The following is a 21,623-nucleotide window of genomic DNA, read 5'->3' as shown; positions in this document are numbered from 1 at the left end:
TCTGAAGGGCCCACGCAACACCCCAACAAATTAGTTGAACATATTAGTTCAAAACTTTGTGATTATTATTATGCTATTATTAATTATATTATACATATATTATATTTAAATTTTATTGGAAATAAAACATTAATAATACATAATATTTTTTATTTATTTAAAAAAAATGGTTAACATGTATTTTTATTTTCCCTGTCTCTCCCTTTTTTTCAAGGGGCCCAATATTTCCTTCTGCGCCCGGGGCCTCAACCGACCTTAATCCGCTCCTGGTCTGAGCTATAACTGAAGTCTTGTCTAAATGATCCTGCAGTTCTTCTTTAACCAGTGCCTCCATTAATTTTCCTGGAACAGAAGTTAAGCTCACAGGTCTATAATTACTTGTTTCAGCCTTTGATCCTCCTTTGTGAATTGGGGTCACATTTGCACATTTCCAGTCCATGGGTACCTCCCCTGAGTCCAAGGAAGCTCTCATAACTATGGCTAAGGGTTTGCTTACTTCCTTTGCTGCCTCCTTTAATATAACTGGATAGATCCCATCCACTCCGGGTGCCTTTCTTGTGTTTATCTTCAACAGTTTCTCCTCCACTTTACTCCCAGTTATTTCAAGATTCTGTAGCTTACTGCTAGAGTTGAATACACCTCTGGCATTCCCCTTGCTGAATAACTCCTCATGTGTGAATGTCGATGCAAAATATTCATTTAGTTTGTTAGCTACCTGAGCAGGATCATCAACAGTTGACCCATCAATATCAAGTGGACCAATCTGATTCATCCCCTTCCTTCTAGAGTTTACATAAGTAAAGAACTCTTTGCTGTTTTTCTTTGCATCCCTTGCCAAGGATTTCTTGTAATCTGCCTTCGCCTGCCTAACCTCCTTTGTAACTTGGTTGCATATCAACTTGTATCTATCATAGGCTTCTGTGTCATGTGTTAATTTGTAAGTATCCCATGCATTTTTCTTCTCTGCCATATGCCTCATTAGTTCATCTGACATCCATTTTGGCCTAAACCTTGAACAATATTTCTTAGTTGGTATGTAAAGCCTAGTAGCTTCCAAGGTAAGTTCTTTGAATGTTTCCCATTTTGAATTTGCTGTTGGTAACATCATCAGTTGGTCCCACTGTATAGAATTTAAATACTGTCTCAGTCCATCGTAGTCGCCTTTACGGAAGCAATAACCCTTCCTTTTACCCCTAATGGTAGTTACCTCTTTCAGTAAATCCCACTTCAGCACACTGTGATCACTGCCACCTAGTGGTTCATTTATCTGCAGATTCTTAATGCATGAAGAATCACTGCTGATAATCAAATCAAGAGTATTACTCCCTCTAGTTGCCTCCCAAACATGCTGATGTAGAAAACAATCATCCAATAAATCCACAAAAGCCCTGCTAGTGTGTGAGTAACCAGCCCCCAAATTCCAGTCAATATCTGGGAAATTAAAATCTCCCATTATAAGACTCTCTGATTTACTGGCCCACTCTATTTCCCTGTACAGTTCCTTATTATACTCATCAGAGTCATTAGGCCTATAGCACACTCCTACTCTCAATTTTGATCTCCCAATGCTTATGTCACACCAAACTGACTCAACACTGCACTGTCCAGCGATGTCGACTGGCTTCACTTCCTTGGATTTTATGTGTTTCTTAACTAATAGCATAACCCCTCCCCCCTTCCTATCCTGTCTATCCTTTCTGTAGACGTACTCCCCAAATTGCAGTTCTGCATCCCTTATATCTGTGTGACACCACGTCTCTGATATCCCAACAATATCTGCCTTTGATGTTTTGAGCAATACCTCAAATTCATCAAAATTCCTATATATCATTGACAAAACCCCATGACCTGCCCTGGTAGCCTGTCTGCATTGCTCAAGAAACTTCATATCTGACTGCACAATTACTCCCAGGTCTTTTTCATTTTCTACCACCTTAAGTGTAGTATCACACAGTTGGTACTTTTCTCTCTAGATTCTGTTGCAGTAGCACACTGCCATTACTGTCATTGACAACCCTGCCAACCTTGTATCATCAGTAAACTTCGACACTAAGCCTGATATGCCTTCATCAATATCATTGATAAATATACAAAACAGCAATGAACCCAACACCGAACTCTGTGGGACTCCACTAATAACATTAGTCCACGAAGAGCAGCACCCAGTGATTACCACCCTCTGTCTTTTCCCACTTAACCATCATATATAACTTTCTCAAGATGATTAAAGTATATCACCTCCTTTAGTTAGCAAAAAAAAAAAAAAAAAATTCTTCCTTTTTTCCATTTTCTCTATTTGAGAAAAAATGGCATACATAATTATCATATGTATGGTGCAGTATGGTCATAGTTGCCGATGCGCCCAATAAATCCCGAAACAAACAACTTAACCATCCTTTTATCCATTGTAGCAACTTACCCTTAATACCATTCTGCTCCAATTTGTACAATAGTCTTCCATGCACAACAGTGTCAGAAGCTTTCCTGAAATCCAAATACATGAATTCAAAATTATTTTTTGCATCCAGTTCCTTTGTAACCACATCATAATAACCAATCAAATTTGTCAGACAAGACTTTCCCTTAACAAACTCATGCTGTGTCTGAATTATTGCTGCAGTCTTGTCTAGATGATCCTGCAATGCATCTTTAACCAGTGACTCCATTATTTTACCTGGAGCAGAAGTTAAACTAACTGGTCTGTAATTACTCGTGTCACCCTTCGATTCCCCTTTTGAATTGGGGATACATTTGCACATCTCCACGCCGTGGGAACCTTCCCCGAGTCCAAGGATGCTCTCATAATTATGGCTAAGGGTTTGCTTAGTTGCTTTGCCACCTCCTTTAATATAACTGGATAGATCCCATCCAACCCAGGTGCTTTTTTTATGTTTAACTTCCCAAATTTCTCTTCCACTTTGTTCTCAGTTATTACAAAATCATTAAGTACCCTGCTACAATTCGATAACCTTCTACCATTTTCAAACCTTAATAATTCCTCATGTGTGAATGTAGATGCAAAATACTCATTCAGTTTGTTTGCTATCTGAGCAGGATCATCAACAGTCAAACCATCGATGTCAAGTGGACCAATCAGATTCATCTCCTTCCTTTTAGAGTTTATATAAGTACAGAAATCCTTGCTGTTTTTCTTAGCATCTTTTGCCAAGTATTTCTCGTAATCTGCTTTCTCCTGCCTAACCTCCTTTGTGACCTGATTACAGACTAGCTTATATCTGCCATAGACATCTGAGTTGATAATTTATATGCATCCCATGTATTTTTGTTCTCTGTTACGAGTCTCATTAGTTCATTTGATAACCATTTAGGCCTAAACCTTGAACAATATTTCTTAATAGGTATGAAACTTTTAGTAGCATCCACGATTAATTCCTTGAATGGTTCTCACTTAGAATTTACTGTTGGTAACATTGTCAGTTGATCCCACTGTACAGAATTTAAAAACTTTCTGAGATCACTGTACTCACCTTTACGGAAGCAAAAACCCTTTCCTTTACCCCTGATGGTAATTAAATCTTTAAGTAAATCCCACATCAGTACGCTGTGATCACTGCCACCTAGTGGATTCCGGTTATTTGGGCCACCGGTTAATTGGGGCAGCAGTTACAGGGTTTACTTTGCTTAATTGGGACAGCATGCCGTTTAATTAGGGCAGGAGATTGAAGCACTGAAGATTACCCTATGATTGTCTCCGACGGTACCACGTGGTTTGGTCGAAATTCTGGAGGTCACAACCATAAAACAAAATTAATTAGCAGTCACATTTTTATTGGGCTTTTCTGTTAGTGCAGTCTATCATAAACGGATAGTAAACTTGATCTTACTGAATTTGCGATAATACCGACAGCTGGAATTCTGTGGGTTATTATGGTGAAATGTGTTTACACTTCCATGAAATCTTCAATCATTTATTCCGATTATGACGTGTATTCTTCTGATTTTAATGTATCATTTAATTTTTTCATTGGTAAGGTAATAAAGGTTAAATTTGTGCTTAATATATCTTTACTTTTATAGCCTGTAAATAATATTCCTCCTATTTTAGCTAATTAGAATTGCTGTTTAATAGAATTAAAATTCAATTAACAAACTTGATCACAATGACCAGCGCTTACTATACATCGTGTAGTGAATGGTACTTTACTATTGTGAGTTTGTTGTAACGTGAATAAATTGTAAAGGGGAGGGACACTGTATTTTTAACTATTTATGTGAAACTTCGGATAATTGGGGCAGCCGCTTAATTGGGCCAAAATGCACTAGTCCCGATGTGTCCCAAATAACTGGAATGGACTGTACACGAATGATCACTGCTGATAACCAGATCAAGAGTACTACTCTCTATGGTTGCCTCTCGAAGATGCTGCTGCAGAAAACAATCATCCAATAAATCCACAAAAGTCTGACTAGTGTGTGAGTGACCAGCCCACAAGTTCCAGTCAATATCTGGGAAGTTAAAACCTCATTATAAGACATTCTGATTTACTAGCCCACTCTATTTCTCTGTACAATTGTTCATTGTATTCATTCAAGTCATTAGGCCTATAACACACTCCTACTCTTATTTTTGCTTTTGCAGTGCTTATGTCACACCAAACTGACTCAACAGTGCTCTGTTCATCTATATCAACTGGGTGCACTTCTTTTGATTTTTTGTTTTTCTTACTTAACAGCATAACACCTTCTCCCTTCCTATCCTGTCTATCCTTTCTGTACGCATTGTACTCCCCAAATTCCAGTTCTGCATTCCTTATATCTTTGTGACACCACGTCTCTGCTATCCCAACAATATCCACCTTTGATGTCTTGACCAACACTTCAAATTCATCAAATTTATTTACTGTACTTCTAGCATTGATATACATGCAAGCATACATGCACCTATTCCTAGTTACCCTAACACATCCCATATACCCACCTATTTCACGATGACTGCCATCTGTCCCTGAAACCCCCAACACCCCTCGCTCCAGGTTGTTACTTATTCTAATAGAAGTTGTGCAAGAATCACCTTCACCTCTGTCTGCAGCTACTGTTAAACTATTTGCATTTATTATACTTGCATTTCAGGAAAGCTTTTGATACTGTTGCAGATGGAAGACTGCTGTACAAATTGGATCTGTCTGGTATTGGAGGCAAATTGCTGCTATGGATAAAGGGATGGTTGAGTGGGAGAAGACAGAGAGTGGTAATCAATGGACACTGCTCTTCATGCTCAATTAAGCATGCTCAATGCTGATGGGATTCTTCCTCTAGCTCAGAAAAATCACCTGAGAGTGCATAAATTCAAATTGGGGAAAGACAGATGTAGGATAGACGTGCGGAAATTTGCCTTTAGCCAGCGGGTGGTTGGTTGGTGGAACAGACTTCCATCCCTTGTGGTGGAGGTTGATAGCCTAAATAAGTTTAAGGCTCAGCTGGACAGGTATTTTGAACGAACAGAGGGGTGAAGTGGAAGTGGGTTTTTTTTTTTTTTTTTTTTTGTGGCTGATGCTGCATAAGCTTGCTTTCTTGCATCAAATGCCTCTACTAATGCTAATGCTAATCATGGACTAATGTTATTAGTGGAGTCCCCCAGGATTCATTGTTGGGTCCATTGTTGTTTTCTGTATATATTAATGGTATTAATGATGGTATATCGGGCTTAATGCCGAAGTTTGCAGATGATACAAAGTCTGGCAGGTTTGTTAATGACACTAAAGACAGTGTGCTACCTTCAACAGGTTCTAGAAAAGTTAGGCAGATGGGCAGAGAAGTAGCAACGTTCACAAATGCAAAGTACTCCATGTGGGTAGCAGTAACCCAAGAGAAATGTACCAACTGTGTGGTGCTACACTCAGGGAGGTGGAGAATGAAAAAGACCTGGGGGGTAATTGTGCAGTCAAATATGAAGTTCTCTGAACAGTGCAGACGGGCTACCAGAGCAGGTAATGGATTTTTGTCAATGATATATAGGAATTTTGCTAGCAGAGACAAGGAAGTGATTATCCCCTCGTATAAGGCAATGGTCAGGCCTCACATTGAGTAGTATACAGGTCTGGAGGCCTCATTTTAGGAAGGATATAGATTTGGTAGAACGAGTACAGAGAAGAGCAAAAAGATTGGTGAAAAGGATAAAGGGATGTACTTACGAAGAAAGGCTTAATTTCTGCAAGTTGCAGCATCTGGATACCAGGCACCTGCGAGGTGATCTGATCGAGGTGTATAAAGCCTTGAATGGTTTTAGCAGGCTCAGTGCTGACGGCATACGTCCCCTTGCTCTGATTAAGAACCTGAGGGGGCATAAATTCAAATTGAGGAAAGACAGTTGTAGAATAGATGTGTGGAAGTTTGCCTTTATCCAGCGGGTAGTTGATTGCTGGAACTGACTTCCATCTGTTGTTGTGGAAGTTGATAACTTAAATAAATTTAAGGCTGAACTAGACAAACATTTGGAGTGAGCGGATGGGTGAAATGGGAAGGGTTTTTTTTTTTTTTTTTATATATATTTTTTGGCTGATGCTGTATAAGCTTGCTTTCTTGCATCATATGCCTCAACTAATGCTAATGCTATTAGTCCTTGTATTTCCCCAAGCTAGCAGTTTTCCGACCCACCTAACACTGCCTCGATAGCATTAGCAAATATTCTTGCTCCCTTTCTATTTAAGTGTATCCCATCCCTGTAGAAGCAATCTCTCCTGTTAACAAGTACAGACCAGGCTGAAAAAAATTCTACCCCTTGAGTCTTGCACAATCTTTCCAGGGCCGAATTGATTGACAAGGCTCTCATCATATCCTCCCTCCTATCGGGTCTGACAAGAATTGCAGACACTTTCAAATTCAACCTACATAATGCAGTTCACTGGCTAATATTTCCAGGGGGATTATTGCAAGATATTGTTCCAAAAAACAATTACAATAAAGCAATCAGGGTTTTTTATCGAATGCACACTGGACAAAAATCGGACTAATCTGAACTTAGGCATCCTACGATGACTTACTAGAACTGACGTACTAGAACTTCAGCATCTGTGATGGAAAGTTACAGTTGTGGACATTTGACAATTTCCTGGCCTTCCTCCCAACAAAAGAGTATTTTTATTTCTTTCTCTCTGTCTCTTTCCCTTGCACCAGGGGCTATTCTGGGATGGATACAGTGCGAGTTATCCAAGTGATATCTAGATTTGGTTGTGAACTGTGTTAATTCGCTTTTTGTTTATTTTACTTATATAGTTTGCCAAAGCCAGTTTAGCTAGCCCTACTTTCTCGTAGTCTGGGGTGGGCAGTCGGGGAGAATTCCCCGGCCATCTAGACGGGCTAAATTGATTTTGTTTGATTTGGGATTTTCGAGAGCTTGTTAGAAAGCATTTCCGTGCCCTTGAGTTTTGTTCCTGGGACCACAACCCAGGTTTAACTTGGGTGTGGGCGGTTTTAGTTGATTTCTGATAGATTTCAGAGATCTTTTAGTAAGTTCATTAAGCAGCTGTGTTTATTCAGTGTTCATTGTGCAGGACTCTCGAGCTGTGTATATATTGTAAATAGTTGTTATTTCTCACTGTTGAGACTTAACTTTTAAATTGTAAATAGTTGTTTTTATTGTATACATGGCAAGTATTGAAGAATCAGATGTAACGTCAAGTGAAGAAGAACTGGCGGGAGTAATATCTGAGGCTACAGATGACGAAAAGATGGAGATAACAGGAGAAGTTCCATCTAAGCAAGTTCAAGAACTGTCAGAGATGCAGGTCTTTGCTGGAAGAACCTTGTTAAGGACTCTTCCACGTCTTAGGTCCTCCTCTCTCTCAACTTCCCAACAGAATTCAGAAAGTCATAAGAAAAGGAAAGCAAGAGCTGGTAATAGTGTTAAAAAGAACAATCAGGAAAGTGTAAAGAAAACTGGTTCTCATAAGAAAAGAAGAACTGATGGGAGCAAAGAAAGATCCAAGTACAAAGGATTAGAATATGTCAAAGAAATAAGGGGTAGGCTTAGAACCTACTTATATGATACGCAAAATAAAGTTCCCATAACAGCTATGAAAACAATTTTAGATCTGTGGGACATCTTGGAAATGAAGGCTATGGATGTTCACATAGAAAACTTGTTATTAAAAGAAAACTAGAGGGAAAGGAAAAAGAAAAGAAAAGCTACACTTATGTGGCTCAAGAACCAGTAAAAGAAACCAAGAAACCATCAACGTGTGTATTGATTAAAGCAGCAAGTGAAAGATTCAAGACAAGCGAAGACGTAAACAAGAAGTCTTGAAAGAACTTAGACCAGTTCTGAAAGAAGTAAAAGTAAAAAATATAAGAACAATAAGAGACTGCGCGATTGTGTTGGAGGCAGAGGGAGAGGACGACATTAAGAAAATTAGAGAATGTTCAAAGATACAAGAAGTTGGATTAAAATATGTAATTCCAAAAGTTGTTCATCCTAGGATTGTCGTTTTTGACATTGAAAAGGACATTCAGAAAGATGATTTTCTGGAGCAGATTTGGATAAAAAATTGTAAAGAATATGGGGTATCCAGGAAAGAATTCAATGAAAATGTCAAAATTGTCTCTATAAATAATGTTAAAAATGGTAATGTGTCAAATTGGATATTGGAAGTTAGATCGAAGCTTCTGAATATAATAAGACAGAAAGAAAGATTATATGCCGATTGGATGGCATATAAATACAAAGAAATATTCTCTGTGGCTCAGTGTTACAAATTCTTAGGATTCGATCATGTATCCAAATATTGTAAAAGAGAAACTGTATGTGGACGTGCCCAGAAGGGATATGCATACAGAGACTGTAAAAACAAGGCAGAGGGACCAGTCTACTGTAACTGTAAAAATAGTAGCAGAAAATGTGATCACACTGCTACTGATAAGGATTGCCTTGAGTACAAAAGAGCTTTGGAATTATATAAAAATAAGATCAATTATGGCTGAAAAACTAAGTGTGCTACAACTAAATGCACAACGAGCAAAGGCTGTAGAGGCTTAAATTCACTTAGAAATGGAAAAGAAGGGTATTGACATAAATCTATTGCAGGAACCCTATGAAGTAGGGGGCAACGTACGAGGATATCCAAGTAATTATAAGTATTTTGACAGACGGAAAAAGCTCGAAAGTTGCGATAGTGAGAAGACATAATCTTGTGATTACTATGATCACAACTCTATCAAATGAAAACACATGATATGTGCTGAAGTAATTGGTGCATTTGGTAGAGTGTACATGATCTCACTATACTGTCAGCACTCGGTTGATATAAATCCTTATATCAATTACTTGATATAAGTAATTGATATAAGGATTTACTTCAAGGTTGCCATATAGTTGTTGGAATGGACTCTTAACTCTAAATCTGTATTATGGGGTAGTGCGGAATCTGATGATAAAGGTGAGATCCTTGAAGACTTCCTATCTACCTCTGGTATGGTGGTTGTCAATACTCCTGGCCATATACCAACATATAGCTCTGCATATGTTGGCAATCCTATATAGATGTTACATTATATACTACGTCAATTCTTGATAAGATACATGACTGGAAAGTAGTTGATTATTTGACTAGAAGTGATCATAATGGTATTTTGTTTGAACTGAATCAGATAGAGAAAGTACGGCAAATAAAGGAAACGGAAAGGTTTTCTGTCAAAACAGTTAATTGGCAAAGCTTTGATCTAACCTTCAATCATGAAGTAAATGAAATAAACTGGGATTTACTAAGTCCTGAAGAATACAAAGGGTACTAGGAAAGTTTTGCAATATGACGCAACAATGAATCACAGGAAGCTGCTCGTTGCTGCATGTTGAGACATGTTCATACGTGCATAGTAGCCGCCGTGCCAAGTCGATGGGCTCAGTTATTCATTAGTAGTGAGAGTGTAAAGTGCTTGCGATGGCATCGTGGTCACGAAATGAGATAAGGACAGTTTTGCGGTATAATTTCGTGCGTGGTTTAACCATAGACCAGTGCTTAGAAGAAATGACTCTTGCACTAGATGATGATTGTCCACATCGTACAACGATATTCAGGTGGTATAGAGAATTCCAAAGGGGAAATTTCACTCTGGAGGATTCTGAGAAGCCGGGAAGGCCACGAATGTCAGTTACGGAGGAAAATGTTACTGCTGTGAAGAAAATGCTTGACGAAAACAGGCGAGTGACCTACCAACAGATAGAGGATACTTTGGGCCTAAATGCACCAGCAATTCGTTCGATTCTGCAAGATCATTTGCACGTGAAGAAACTTTGTTCTCTCTGGGTGCCGCATCAACTGACTGAAGAGCAGATGACACGACGTGTGACTTGGTGCCGGGAGATGTTAAAAAAGTTTGATAAGGGACAATCTCGGTATGTGAACAACATCGTGACAGGTGACGAGACTTGGCTGTACTATTACGATCTGCCGACCAAGGCTCAAAACAAAGTTTGGGTCTTTGATGATGACGACACACCCGTAATTGTCAGAAAATCCCGATCTGTAAAGAAGAAAATGATAGCTGTATTTTTCAAATCGAGTGGAATTGTGGAACGTGTCGTTTTGGACACGCAGAAGACAGTCACAGCTAAGTGGTATACTGAACAATGCCTGCCTAAAGTCATTGGATCTATGAAGAACCTGCGGCCAAAGTCAAGAATGGACACCTGGCCTCCATCACGAAAATGCTCCAGCTCACCGCGCCAAAGCCTGCACCGAATATTTGACCACGACAGGAGTGAAACTTCTCGAGCACCCTCCCTACAGTCCAGACCTTGCTCCCTGCGACTTTGCACTGTTCCCGCATGTGAAAATGAAGCTAAAAGGGAGGCAGTTTTCCAGTGATGAGGACCTTCTACGGGCTTGGGACAACGAGTGTGCTTTACTCCCTAGTGAAACTTGGCAGAACTGGTTTAAAAATTGGTTTCGGAGGATGGAGAGGTGTATTGAATGTAGAGGAAATTACTTTGAAAAAATTAAATAAACAAAGCTGTATTGCAAAACTTTCCTAGTACCCTTGTATGTATGTAAATTTCAGGACATAGTTTATAGAGCTTAAAAATTTTCAATGAAAAAGAAAAAGCTTGTAACCAGACTTGTAATGTGGTGGAATAGGAACTTGCAACAAATGAAGAAAGAACTAAGAAAAGCCAGAAAAAGATTCCAAAGGTATAGAAGGTTGGGGGACGCTCAAATGACGGAATTGTATAAGAATACGTATAGGAATCTATGTAAAAATTGTGTTAAAGCAATTAACATAATTTTTTCAAAGCAGACTTCTTGGAAGTCGTATGTGACAGAAAAAGGCTCGAGAGATCCCTGGAATACTGTTTTTAAATTAATTACAGAAAAGTATATTTTTAATTCCATAAATTTTACTGTCAGAACAAGAAATATGGATACCTTAGGATGGAGTGGGTCCATGGACGTGATCCTGGATGAGTTGTTTCCTGATATGGACACACAAGAACTAAGCCAAGAACAGAAGGAAGTGATATGAGGCAATGCCACTCAACGTTCCAATATATATGAACAAAATTTTGCCATGGAAGAGGTTCAAGATGCTGTTGCACAGGTGGTTGATGGCTGGTCGCCTGGTCCTGACTTAATAGAAGTTAAAATAATGAAAAGGGGTTTTAATATAAGACCTGATTTAATGGTCAAGATGTTTAATAAATGCTTGGAGATGGGTTCGTTCCCCGAGGTGTGGAGAGTGGCAGTTTTGAAACTGATTATTAAAAGTCCGGATAAACTACCAAGTGGAGCGGGTTCGTATCGTCCCATAGCATTGTTGTCTGTAATAGCTAAAACTTATGAGCAATTGTGTATCAGTCGACTAATGATTAAATATGATGAGAATCAAATGTCCTCTGATAACCAGTACGGTTATAAAACAGGTAAGTCTACAGAGGACGCTATTTATCAGATGACAGCATACGTTCGGAGCTATGAGGGGCGTTACGTTCTTGGAATCTTTGTTGATTTTCACGGTGCATTCGACATGCTTTGGTGAGAGGGAATCCTCTCCAGGATTAGAACCATTGGATGTTCTGAAAAATTGTATTCAGTTTTTAAAGAATATTTTTCAAATAGAAAGATAATTGTTAGAACAAAATATACTAAAATAAAAAGGAATGTTAAATGAGGTTGTCCACAGGGCTCAGTAATTGGTCCTCACGCCTGGACAATAGTTATGGATGATTTTTTGAAAAAAAATCACGTTGGTGTGAATGTAGTGGCATATGCCGATGACTTGTTAATTCTGGTATATGGCAATGCAAGGTCCCAACTAGAGGTACATGCCTCTCAAATAATGGAGGAACTGATGGAGTGGTCCAAATTGTATAAGTTACAGATCTCAAAATCAAAGACTGTACAGATGCTGCTCAAGGGATGCCTGAATATGAATAGAAATCCAGTAGTTAAAGCATTTGATATGTCAATTAGGTATGTGACCTCTATAAAGTACCTCGGTGTGTGTGTGTAGGGGGAGAGGATGGCGTTTTTGGAGCACATGAAGTACTTAAAAAATAAAGTGTGCGTGCTATACGCCAAGCTGAGAAGAATGATCAGAACAGATTGGGGGATAAAAGTAAGAGGCCTGAATCTCCTTTATGATTGTGTATTTGTCCCCATAATCACATGTTCTTCTGTGGCTTGGTTGCACCGAATAACTAATACTGTTGAAAAGAAGTACTTGCTCCAGGCGCAGAGGTTTGCTCTCTTATGCACAGCACGAGCCTGTAGAACAGTGTCGACATATGCTCTGCAGGTATTAGCTGGACGATTTCCGGCTGATTTGCAGACCATCTTGTTGGTGTTACTATATTGCACTAGAAAGAACATCAGGAAAACTATGTTGGGTGTGTCCTCTTGCCCAGATCTAAATAAGATATATTCGAGATCTGATTATAAACAAGAAAAGGCAAGAATTAAAAATGAACTCATGGCTGTGTGGCAACAGAGGTGGGACACGAGCGAAAAAGGCCATGTCACCTATATGTATCTACCAAGAGTTGACATATTAAATGTGCGGGCAAATCCTTGGCAGCAGTGTGGACTACATGCCACTTTTCTTATCACTGGACATGGATTGGCAAAAAGACTCCATGAGTTGGGCCTTGTGGAAAATGATTTATGTTCTTGTGGGTTACAAGAAACTAGTGTCCATATTATGCTCCATTGTGATCAATATGTTGATCTAAGGCATGAACTGGAGATAAGTCTAGATAGACTTGAACAACAAAATCTATGGATCATGTTCACGATAGGGCTCTCCTATGGTACTTCAATAAGTTTGTGAGTTTAGTTTTTAAACGGAGAGCAAGACTAGATAGTTGTGCCTGCCTCCTCGTGGCTGGCACGCCAATTAGGATATGTGAGACGATGATAGCTAATACTATATCCTTCTTGGCTGTGGCTAAGAGGATTAGTGCTCTCCCAAGATGTGTTGTGTTGTTTGAATTTTAAATAGTATTTTATTATTACTATATTAACATTTTAAGAACAGCTCAAAATAATAACACTGAAGTAATATAATCAACATATAAGCCTAGGCTTAGGAGGTGGATTTGCTGAAGGTGAGTTGAATGAATGTCTCTTTCCCTTAGGGTCGGACTAGAAAGGGTGAATTCCTCCCCTAAGGAGTTTTCCACCCCCCCCCCCCCCCCAAGTGAACAAAAGGAAGTGGAAATTACAGGAAATTGAACCCCGTTTTCCTTCATTCATTTTCCGTTTTCCGGAACTTCATTCCGTTTTCCTTTCCTTCGTTCATAGGGCCTCCGTAGCCGAGTGGTCCGGAGCGGGAGTGCAGTAGCACACGCTCTTTGAGTTGACCGGGGTTAAGGCATGAACTGGAGATAAGTCTAGATAGACTTGAACAACAAAATCTATGGATCATGTTCACGATAGGGCTCTCCTATGGTACTTCAATAAGTTTGTGAGTTTAGTTTTTAAACGGAGAGCAAGACTAGATAGTTGTGCCTGCCTCCTCGTGGCTGGCACGCCAATTAGGATATGTGAGACGATGATAGCTAATACTATATCCTTCTTGGCTGTGGCTAAGAGGATTAGTGCTCTCCCAAGATGTGTTGTGTTGTTTGAATTTTAAATAGTATTTTATTATTACTATATTAACATTTTAAGAACAGCTCAAGATAATAACACTGAAGTAATATAATCAACATATAAGCCTAGGCTTAGGAGGTGGATTTGCTGAAGGTGAGTTGAATGAATGTCTCTTTCCCTTAGGGTCGGACTAGAAAGGGTGAATTCCTCCCCTAAGGAGTTCCCCCCCCCAAGTGAACGAAAGGAAGTGGAAATTACAGGAAATTAAACCCCGTTTTCCTTCATTCATTTTCCGTTTTCCGGAACTTCATTCCGTTTTCCTTTCCTTCGTTCATAGGGCCTCCGTAGCCGAGTGGTCCGGAGCAGGAGTGCAGTAGCACACGCTCTTTGAGTTGACCGGGGTTCAAGCCCCTGACTGCTGAATATGGTCGATCTGCCAACCCGCATTGGACCAGCGTGGCAGATGGTCCATTTCCCTCAACATGAATTGTTGAGGAGGCTTCCATCCTGCAGTGGGTTGATAATGGCTGCACTTTTTTTTTTTTTCCTTCATTCGGCAAACAGCAGCTCTGTCAGCACAAGAGAAGTGAAATTACATTTGCAGCTCAGAATGGAATTCAAGCAAGCAAACATATGACACTTTATGGTGAATTTTTCGGGCATGTGTGTGTGATAATGAAAATTAAATTTTTCCCTCAAATTTTTTGATGGTATCAAATGCATATAAAACAATCCGTTACTCGTAGCACATATATATCTATATATATATATTTTTTTTTTTTTTCGTTTGCACACCAGATAAGATGCATGCGAGTTGAAGTTCCTTCAACATCAGTTTTCGAAGTTTATAACGCAGCTATGAATAGAAATATTTTCTTGAAAATTCGTAAGAAGATTAAATATACATCCATGAAACTGCTGTTTCGATTTAGTCCTCTAGAAACAATTACATTATGAAATGCGCATTGTAGTGATCAGTTTTACGACAGTTTTTTTTCCCCCCTTCCGTTTCCAGTATGGCTTCCAATAGATGAATTTTATATTTTTTGTTAATAGATACAATACATACTGAAGAAAGGAAATGCGATATTTTTGTTTTTCAAAACCAGTTCGTTGCAATTCTTTTGTACAACAATTACGAAAAGCAGTAAAAGCAAAATGTTGTGACAGAGTGACAATGCAAAATATTGTTCGCAAGTAATGATGCTCAACTGTTTTTGTTTTCCACAAAAATTGTTTACAGTTTTATTTTCTTCTTGGATCACCTTGGTAACGCTAATGACGTAAGCTTGACCAGTCAATTATATCTCCACGTTTGTTGATTCGTTTGAGACAGATTAGGCGCGAATTTTAAACTAATGCCGGAGCACATTTCACCTTCAAAGCTTCCAAGGCCGTTTTGCCAACGTAATAATTCATAAATTGATATGTGATTGTGCATTTTTGCTGTTTAGGAATAAGTTTCATTATTTTTTGTGTGCTTTGCCAACAATTATCAGTCGAAAGTGTGATAGATAAGTGGAGTCATACAAAGTGTAAATTAAACCTTTTATTTTGTGAATATTGTTGCAAATTTTATTACTTCATTATGTCTGAATCTAAGAAGAATGTCGACAGTGCAGTATTGAGTATTTGAAATATGGCTTTATTCAGTCTACTACGAACCAATTATTACCTATGTGCTTGATTTGTCAAAAAGTATTTTCAAATGAAGCATTGAAGCCTTCTAGGCTACAAGAGCATTTGACTAAAATGCATGCTGATGAAAAGGATAAAGATTTGTCCTATTTTCAAGTACTAGAAGAAAAATATTTTAAACGTCCAACTATATCAAAACTTTTTGCGTTGTCCACTAAACAAGATAATGATGGATTACAAGCTTCTTATAATATTTCATTATTAATCACAAAAGCGGGAAAACCACACACAATTGGTGAGGAATTAATCTTGCCTGCAGTAAAAGAAGTAATAAACACTGTGCTTCATAAGCTAGTGTCAGATATCATTAGGAAAATTCCTTTGAGCAATAATTCAGTGCAAAGAAGAATCGATGAAATGCCTGAAGACGTTGAAAAATCATTGTGCGATTATTTGAAGACATGCCAATTTTCCATTCAACTCGATGAATCAACTCTCCCAAATAATGAAGCACTACTCTTATCATACGTTCGATTCATAAAAGAAGAAAAAGTTTGTCAAGAATTATTATTTGCTAAAAATTTGGAAGTGGATACAAAGGGAGAATCTATATTTAATACCATGAATAAGTTTTTTCAAGAGAAAGACATTCCTATTCATAATATTCTGTCTGCTGCTACTGATGGTGCTCCAGCAATGACAGGGGGCCATAAGGGTTTCATAACACATTTGATACAAGCAGTACCAAATGTACACGCTATACATTGTGTTCTTCGTCATCAACATTTGGTTGCGAAGAATTTAAGTGAACACTTGCATACATCGCTCCATTACGTTATTAGAGCAGTCAACAAGATTAGAAGCAATACATTGAGTGACAGATTGTTTAGCCAACTTTGTAGTGAAAATGATGAAGATTTCAATCGTTTGCTGCTTCACACAGAAGTTCATTGGCTTTCAAAAGGTATTTGTCTGAATCGATTTTACAATTTGTTTGATTCAGTAGTAGAGTTTCTAGAAAACAGAGACGACGGATTGCGGGCCAACCTGATTACATCCAAAAATGACATCGCTTATTTGACAGACCTCTATAAAATATTTAATGAAGTCAATCTACAATTACAAGGTGATGAATGGAATTTAATTAAAACGTTATTGCTGCTTTTGTGGGGAAACTTCTTCTGTTCAAGCGGAATCTAGGCCGAGGGGAATATAGCCACTTTTCAAATTTATCAGCAGTGTCTCTCAATAAGGAAGATTTACTTACATACTGCCAACACTTGGAGGTTCTCCATGCTGATTTCAATGAGCGATTCAAGGATATTCTAAACATGAATATACCAAATTGGGTTCTAGATCCTTTCTCACATGTAAACACAGTAGGATCATCAAATTTAAAAGAGCAACTCATAGAACGCAACAAATGAAGAACTAAAAATAAAATTCAAAAGTCGATACCAAGAGTTCTGGCTTCAGAAATCAGTACCGACACTGTACCCAGATTATGGGAAATAGTGCAGAAATTTTTAATTCCATTTCCATCTTCTTATTTGGCTGAGCGTGGGTTTAGTGCTGTAGCAAATTTACTATCTAAGAAAAAGAACCAATTGCATATAACTGAGCGTGGCGATTTACGACTGTTTTTAACGAAAGTTGAACCCGATATTAACAAACTTTTAAAAATGCATCAGGCTCATCCGTCACGTTAATTTATTTTTTCTTTGTAAGTTCGAAATAAACAATTTTCTAGTACATTGGATGGTGTTTTAATTATTACAATAAGATTCTTACTAATGTAATACAATCTCCTAATATGTATTCCGAATTTTCATATTTAAACCATTGTATGAAATTGTGCATAATGTTATTCGAGCATACACTTTACAATCTTTACATATGGGCTGTTTCATCAAAATCGGTATAGCAATAACTGTGTTCAAGATGAAGCACATATTGGCCACCACTACTTTTTCAATAATTTAATGGCATGAAGCAGTAATGTATCATTAGTTGCTATTTACATCGAAAATATCAAATGGCTTGAATGCGGAAAACTGTTATAATGGGGGGCGTTACAAAATTTATGTCTTGCAAAGTGGGCGGTGGCCCGAAAAAGTTTGGGAAACTATGGTTTAGAGGATACTGGAAGTTTATCAAATTCTAACAGGTACTAATGATTTTGTAATAACTAAGAGGAAAGTGGAAGAGAAATTGTTGAAGTTAAACATAAGAAAGGCACCTGGGGTGGATGGCATCTATCCAAGTATATTAGTGAAGGAAGTAAGCAAACCCTTAGTCATAATTATGAGAGCATTCTTGGATTCATAGGAGGTCCCTGTGGACTGGAGATGTGCAAATGTATTCCCAATTCACAAAGGGGACTCTAAGGGTGACTAGAGTAATTACAGACTTGTTAGTTTAACTTCAGTTGCAAGGAAAATAATGGAGTCACTGGTAAAAGCAATAGTGCAGGATCATCTAGAATAGGCTGCCATTATACTTCAGACACAACATGGGTTTCTTAAGGAGAAATCTTGTTTGACCAACTTGATTGGATACTATGATATGGTCAGAAAGGAAATGGATGCAAAAAAAAAAACAATTTTGATATCATATACTTGGATTTCAGGAAAGTTTTTAATATAGTATCACATAAGACTTGTATAAATTGGAACAATGTGGCAATAAGGGCAATTTTCTGCTTTGGATAAAGAGATGTTGAGTGAGAAGACAGTGCGTTAATCAATGGACATTGCTCTTCATGGACTATTATTATTAGTGGAGTCCCCCGAAGCTTTCAATGTTGGGTCCGTTGTTAATTAATCAGTGTTGTATTAATCAGTGATATTGAAAGGCTTATCAGGCTTAATGCCCAAATTTGCAGATGATATGAATGTCAGCAGGGTTAGAAAAGTTAGGCAGATGGGCTGATTGCAATTGAAGTTTAACATTAATAAATACAAAGTACTAAAGTAATAAATACACCTCGGGTAGTGAAGAATGAAAAAGATCTGGGGGTAATTGTGCAGCCAGATATGAAGTTCTCTGAGCAATGCAGACAGCCTGCCAGGAACAGCTCATGGCTTTTTTCAACGACATACAGGAATTTTGCTAAGGATGTGATAATCCCATTGTATAAGGCAATGGTCAGGCCATATCTTGAGTACAGGTTTGGTGACTTCATTTTTTGAAGGATGTGGAGCTCCTGGAACAAATACAGAGATAGGCAACAAGATTGATGAGTGGAACAAAGGGTGCTCTGATTAAGAAAGGTTTCCATTCTGCAAATTGCATTGTGTGGAGAGTAGGCACCTGAGAGATGATCTGATTGAGTTTTTTGAGGCTTTGAATTGATTGAGCAAGCTCAGTGCTGATGGGATTCTTCCTCTTGCTCAGGCCACACCCACGATGGGACATAAATTCAAATTGAAGAGGGATGGTTGGACAATGGATATGCAGAAATTTGCCTTTAGCCAGCAGGCAAGTGACTGGAACAAACTTCCTTCTGTTGTTGTGGAAGTTAATAGTTTAAATTCAAGGAATGTCGTGTTTTTTTTTTTTTTTTTGCTGAATCACAAGGGTTCTCCCAAACCCAAAAAATTTTGGACAGAGTTTTCAACTGGGAAGATTATGGCCACCATTTTTTGCAATGCTGAAGAAATTTTGTACTTGGAACACAAGCAGACAGTCACTGGGAAGTCTTATGCATCCCTACTGTGTAACTAAGGAACATCATAAAGAAAAAATGCCATGGAAAACTTTTCAGAGGTATGGCTGCTTCATGACAACACACACCAGTGCACAGGTCACGTGCTGCTGCTGCTTTGAGAGACTGACTTTACAGAACTTACCCATCTACTTTCCAGGGTCAGATCTGGCCCCAGTAACTATTTCCTGTGTCAGCACCTCAAGAAAAACGTACATGGATGTCACGTGGCTGATGATAATGAACTGAAATCTGCTGTTTCTACATTTTGTGATGGAAGGACAAAATTTTATTTTTCTGGTATTTCCATTTTGTTGTTCTATTTTGTTGGCAAGCTTGCCAACAAAATGGAACAAGTGTGTTGAAGTTGAAGTACATTAAAAATAAAACAGATTTTTCCTCTATCTAATTTCCTTCATAGGTAGATAGATAATTTATTGAATGTCCCTCGTATATGCTATTAGTTAATAAATTAATAAAGGAATTTAGCATTTTATATCTCCAATGGTGCCTCCGTAGCCAGGTGGGAAGGAGCAGCAGTGCATAACACACGCTTCTTAATTAGACCGGGGTTCGAGCCCTTCACCACCAAATACGGAGGATGCGGAAAGGTCAGGGAATGACCACCGCATATTCCCGGAGCAATATGGCCTTAGTTGCTAATGCTCCTAAAAACCAAATAATAGCAACAACAACAATATCTCCAATTTTTCAAAACTGGAAAAAATTCCAGTTTTGCAAAAATGAGTTATTTTTGTATAAATGGAGTTGTTCTCATAACATTGTCCAAAGTTAACTGGTAAGTCAGCTTTGAGATTTCACAACTTTCAAGCCCAGTATTCTAAGCCTAAAATAAGTGTAATTATTGACAATCTAACAAGGTCACATATTCAAAGTATTAAAGTACAATATATCTCTACGATACTTTAATGTTATTTTTTTATAATCCAAATACAACAAATCACACTTTATATCCCATAAGGAAAGAGATAATTCCTGCTTTAAGTAACTAATATTTTCATTATAACATAAATCATATCAAGTGTTACTCCCAGAAATTTCTATTTCTTAGCTGGTTACACCTGCTACTTATCCAATTGGACATAAAGAACTTTTAGGAATGTTCAGCAGCAAAAAAATGACATACAGTAAACTTTGTAAAATCCAGCACTTTACAATCTGGAAATATTAAGAAAGCAGTCCAGCACTAGTATCAATAATCATATTTGTCTTTAGGAATCCATACAAAAAATGCATTTCTCCCTTTATAAGATGCTTATAGGACTATCTTGTATTTTAATCTGTTTTTGTGACCAGAAAGATTTTAGCTGCATAGATAATGCAATCATTTTGATTCTCACAGCAGAACAAAATTGCCTTTACAGCAAGCTGCTCTAGTATGCACTATTTCCAAACAGATGATCTTTCCAAAGGCCATTAATTGGCCAATTGTTTTAAAGATATGACTGCTATGGCAACGTGTTTCAGTACTAACTGTTCCCTTGTTGATAGCAGGTGGCATCTAGTGACAACATGCAAAAAAAAAAAAAAAAGAAAATGTTAAATAATTGTAAAGCAGCTTTTTTTTGTGAGCTTCTTCTGCAGTATATGAAATCAGTGTTTTAAAAGTTGTAATACAATTAAAGCTATATTTGAACTTTGAAAAGTGACTGGAAACCAACTACTATTAGATGAGGGACCGCCTAGTCCTGAAACAGTATGTCATAGCAATGTCTCATCTTTTAAACAATTAACCAATTAATCTTTTGGAGTGGAGTGGCCACCTGTGTGAAAGTATGCAATACCAGGACAATATGTTATGAAGGAAAGTTTATTCTGCTGTGAGAATTAAGATCTGCATTATGTATGCAGTTTTAATCCTGCTGGCTGCAAAAATGAATGAAAGGATAAAATAGTCCTGCAAACATCTTATAATTTTCTCTTTTAGTACTACTTATTTAGTGCTTACTGCACTTGTAAATTACAGCTATGTTGGCTAGCTATACAGAGCTTTCTCTGCTAGTAACCAATTTGATATTCTGTAACTCTTAACACACACACACACACACACACACACACACACACAGTTTGCAACTAGAAAAATGTAAGCTTGATTAAATGTATGGTTTACATCCTTGATTATAGCATTTTTTTTTTTTTTTTAACTTTGCTGTCAATGAAAAAAAAGTGCAGTCTCCTCTTATTTTCATGTTATGTTGTATTGTATTCTGAGAAAT

General features: G+C 37.9%; 1 protein-coding gene across 1 annotated transcript in view; it reads left to right on the top strand.

The window, feature by feature from the left end:
* LOC150090914 (PDZ domain-containing protein 8-like) overlaps positions 1-21,623 on the top strand; it is a 157,221-nt gene that overhangs the window by 54,759 nt on the left and 80,839 nt on the right. The window lies entirely within an intron of this gene.

Source organism: Mastigoproctus giganteus, chromosome 1 (genome assembly GCF_048544385.1).
Source record: "Mastigoproctus giganteus isolate SK-2022 chromosome 1, ASM4854438v1, whole genome shotgun sequence".
Taxonomy (NCBI): domain Eukaryota; kingdom Metazoa; phylum Arthropoda; class Arachnida; order Uropygi; family Thelyphonidae; genus Mastigoproctus; species Mastigoproctus giganteus.
The sequence above is the reverse complement of the archived record's forward strand: the minus strand, read 5'-3'. Positions and strand labels throughout refer to the sequence as shown.